This window comes from Gossypium hirsutum, chromosome A02, assembly GCF_007990345.1.
Source record: "Gossypium hirsutum isolate 1008001.06 chromosome A02, Gossypium_hirsutum_v2.1, whole genome shotgun sequence".
Lineage (NCBI taxonomy): Eukaryota > Viridiplantae > Streptophyta > Magnoliopsida > Malvales > Malvaceae > Gossypium > Gossypium hirsutum.
The window spans coordinates 22469511-22474291 of NC_053425.1; positions in this window are offsets into that span (position 1 = coordinate 22469511).

Sequence of the window (4781 nt, forward strand, 5' to 3'; positions counted from 1 at the left end):
ATATATCGAGATGTAAAGAGACGTATTGGTAAGTGATGTAAATGGATATTTGGACAATGTATTTAACCTCGGTTGAGTATTGATACAACCACGATAAGGTAATAAATGATGAAAAATGATTAAAATGTGATATTGTTTTGTATACATGCTAATGTTGATTGGTATGACTGTTTTATGTTACTATTATTTGCATATGAACTTACTAACATTTATGCTTCTCCCTCCTTCTACTCATTGTATTTTGGACAAGTCAGCTCAGGATCGGGATAGGTCGAAGGCTCAGTCACACTATCCGGAAGACTTTTGGTAATGGCTTGTAAATTTAAGTATGGCATGTATAGCAATATACCTTTTTTGTGTAAATGATCTTATGGTATGGTGATGGAAATGGTTGAGGAAATGCTTGATAATGATAAATTATAAAAATAGTTAGTTTAGATTATATTTGATGTTGAAATTTGAACTAGTCATAAACTATGAGAAATTTGCCATAAACAATACGCAGCAACACTGACGCGAGTTAAAAATTACTAAAAATCATAGAAATGAACTGTGAGATACAAATCAAATGAATCTTATTAGTCTAGTTCACATGAAACAAATGAAACAGGTAAAGAATATATGTTACAAGATATTTGATTTAGTGAAACAGGGTCATAGCAGTTTCTGAATCCCTGTTCAATTTAGAAATTCACCATAATTGTAAAGATATAATTAGGTAGTTTATTTTATATTCTCAGAACCTTATTGAGTCTAGTTCAGGAGAAATAAACCTCATAGTCATATGGATTTTGTAAAGAGAGAAATATGGTTCGTAGTAAACGAGGTCAGACCAGTCAAGTCCTGAAACAGGGGTAAATTAACTAATAAACTGTACTAATTGGCCCAACCAAAAATTCTAGAAAAAAATTAGTAGATAGTTACATGCGTCTATATTTAGGGAAAATTATGGATCTTGATTTCGAGTTTTGTAACTCGAGATATGATTTTTCTTATGACTGTGATGCAAGTAGCTTAAAAGCTGTGAATGTAGAAATAAATAATCCAAAGTTCTAAATATGTTAATTAAGCTTAGTAACACCTCATACTCGACTCCGGCGACGGTCTCGGGCGTGGGGGCATTACATTTAGTGGTATCAGAGCAGGTTTAGTCGGTTCTCAGACTACGTGTTGTATGTACGGATTTTGCTATACATGCCATATGTATGAATTGTGATAGTGTGACGACTTCTGACCTTTTTAAATGATTTTTTTATATAGTAAATGGATCCCGATCCAGCTGTGGCAGATGAAGTAGAGAGTAATGCACCAGCTCCGGCTGAAGGAGCAGCGCTGACTGAAAACGCACCCCCTACTGCTGGTCAGGGAGGAGGAGAAAGGGATCGGGAAGCCTTTCTCCAAATGATGAGTGCATGGTACACTGAGTTCGTCGTACGAACCCAAATGTACGACTTCCCCACCTCCCCCAATTCCTCAACCTGTAACCCCGATGCCTCAAGGTATGGATATGATAAAATTCCACAGAACCCCCGTTGACAGAATTCGTAAACAAGGGCTGAAGAATTAGAGCAAATATTGATGATGATGCAGAGAAGTAGAGTTCTGGCTTGAAAATTCTATCCGGGTATTTGATGAATTATCTTGTACACCTGAAGAATGTTTGAAATGTGCTACATCTTTGTTGAGAGATTCAGCCTATAATTGGTGGAAGACTTTGATTTCGGTGGTACCGAAAGAGAGGGTAACCTGGAATTCTTTCAAGAAGAGTTTCGGAAGAATATATTAGTGAAAGGTTTATTGATCAGAAATGTAAAGAGTTTCTTGAGCTGAAGCAAGGTAATATGACAGTCTCAGAATATGAAAGAGAGTTTGTTCGATTGAGTAAGTATGCCAGGGAATATGTTCCTACAGAAGCCAAGATGTGCCGACGATTTGAAGACGGGCTCAACGAAGACATTAAAGTATTTGTCGGGATCCTTGAACTAAAAGAAATGGTAGTATTGGTTGATCGAGCTTGCAAGGCTGAAGAACTACTTAAAGAAAAGAAAAAGGTAGAGGCTGAGACTAGAAATTGGAAGAAAAGACCGATGAGTAGTTCATTTTCACAGCAACCTAGAAAGTCAAGGAATATGAATCCTCGTTCCCAAGCTTCAGCTGGACAATCATATGGGAATTATAAGAAGCAAAATGTGGGTCCTAAATCTCAGAACACTTCTGCAGCCAGTGTAGGGAACTCGAGATTTGTTAAACCCGAGTGCCAGCGGTGTGGTAGAAATCATTTTGGTCCGTGCAGAGCAAATGAATGTTTTCGATGTGGTTCTCCGGATCATTTTATTAGAGACTGCCCAGGGAGAGCTGAGAAAGAAAAATTTCAGAATGTAAAAGCTAGTGGTGCAGACTCGAGGGGAAGGTATCCGAGAAAAGCTGGAAGTGAAACAAGCAGTAAGAATGTAGCCAGGGATGCACCGGTTAGACCTGAAGGAAGGGCTCCGGCTAGAACTTATGCTATTAAAGCGCGTGAAGATGCTTCCTCACCTGATGTGATTACCGGTACATTTTCTCTCTATAATGTTAATGTTTATTGCTTTGATTGATCCCGATTCTACTCATTCATATGTGTGCATGAAATTGGTGTCTAGTATGAATATACCTGTTGAGAACACAGAATTTATGATTAGAGTGTCGAATCCGTTAGGCAAATGTGTGACTATTGATAAAGTATGTAAGAAATGTCCTTTAATGATTCGGGATCATTACTTTTCGGCCGACTTGATGTTGTTGCCGTTTGATGAGTTCGATGTTATTTTGGGTATGGATTGGTTGACATTGCATGATGCTAAAATAAATTGCAAAGAAAAGATTATAGAATTAAAGTGTGAAAATGGTGAAACTCTGCGGGTTGAATTAGATAAATCAGAGGCATGCCTAGTGTGATTTCTTCAATGTCGGCTCAAAGATATCTGAGAAAGGTTATGAAGCTTATTTGGCGTATGTAATTAATACAAAAGAAGTTGAAAAGAAAGTTGAATCGGTGCCGGTTGTGTGTGAATTTGCGGACGTATTTCCAGAAGAATTGCCGGGTTTGCCTCCAGTCAGGGAAGTAGAATTTGGTATTGATTTGATACCGGGAACAACTCCGATTTCGATTGCTCCGTATAGAATGCCACCAGCAGAGTTGAAGGAATTAAAGTCGCAGTTGCAAGAGTTGACTGAATGAGGTTTTGTGAGATCGAGTTTTTCACCTTGGGGTGCTCCCGTGTTATTTGTGAAAAAGAAGGATGGTTCTACGAGGTTGTGTGTTGATTATCGGCAGTTAAACAAGGTGACAATAAAAAACAAGTATCCGATGCCAAGAATTGATGATTTGTTTGATCAGCTAAAAGGAGCGACATGGTTTTCAAAGATTGACTTGAGATCTGGGTATTACCAACTGCGGGTAAAGGAGTCGGATGTGCCTAAAAATGCTTTTAGAACAAGGTACGGTCATTATGAATTTTTAGTTATGCCATTCGGGTTGACAAATGCTCCTACTGTGTTTATGGATTTAATGAATCGCATATTTCGGCCATACTTGGACAGATTTGTTGTGGTGTTTATAGATGATATTTTAATTTATTCAAAAGATGAGACAGAGCATGCTGAGCATTTGAGGATAGTTTTGCAAACTTTGAGAGATAAGCAGCTGTATGCTAAGTTTAGTAAAAGTGAATTTTGGCTCCGGGAAGTTGGATTTTTGGGTCATATTGTTTCAGGTGATGGTATACGGGTTGATCCTAGTAAAATTTCAGCCATTGTTGATTGGAAACCACCGAAAAACGTAACTGAAGTTAGAAGTTTCTTGGGGCTAGCTGGGTATTATCGGCGGTTTGTAAATGGATTTTCTATAATTGCTGCTCCTATGACTAGACTACTCCGAAAGGATGTTAAATTTGAATGGACGGAAGAATGTCAACAGAGTTTTGAAGAATTGAAAAAGTTATTAACTGAAGCACCAGTGTTGGTACAACCCGAATTAGGTAAAGAATTTGTGGTGTATAGTGATGCTTCTCTAAATGGTTTGGGGTGTGTGCTCATGCAAGAAGGAAAAGTGGTGGCTTATGCTTCGAGGCAGTTAAAACCTCATGAGAGGAATTATCCTACTCACGATTTGGAATTGGCTGCAGTGGTGTTTGCTTTGAAGATTTGGCGACATTATTTGTATGGTGAAAAGTGCCGAGTATATACCGATCACAAAAGTCTTAAATACTTGATGTTACAAAAAGACTTGAATTTGAGACAGCGAAGATGGTTGGAGTTATTGAAAGATTATGAGCTTGTTATTGATTATCATCCGGGAAAAGCGAATGTGGTTGCCGATGCTTTAAGTAGAAAGTTGTTGTTTGCATAGAAAGTTATGAACACTCAGTTGAAAATGTCAGATGACGGTTCGATTCTAGCAGAGTTAAGAGCAAGACCGATGTTTTTACAAGAGATTTCTGAAACTCAAAAAAATGATCAAGATTTGCTACCTAAAAGAAAACAGTGTGAAGCTGATACGGGATCAGATTTCAGAATTGGTTCTGATGGGTGCTTAATGTTTAAAGATCGGATTTGTGTACCGAAGAATGAGGAATTGATTCAAAAGATCCTACAGGAAGAACATAGTGGTTATTTCTCGATTCATCCGGGTAGTACGAAAATGTATAATGACTTGAAGAAATGTATTGGTGGAATGGAATGAAAAGAGATATATCAGAGTTTGTGTCCAAATGCTTAATTTGTCAACAGGTGAAAGCTGAACA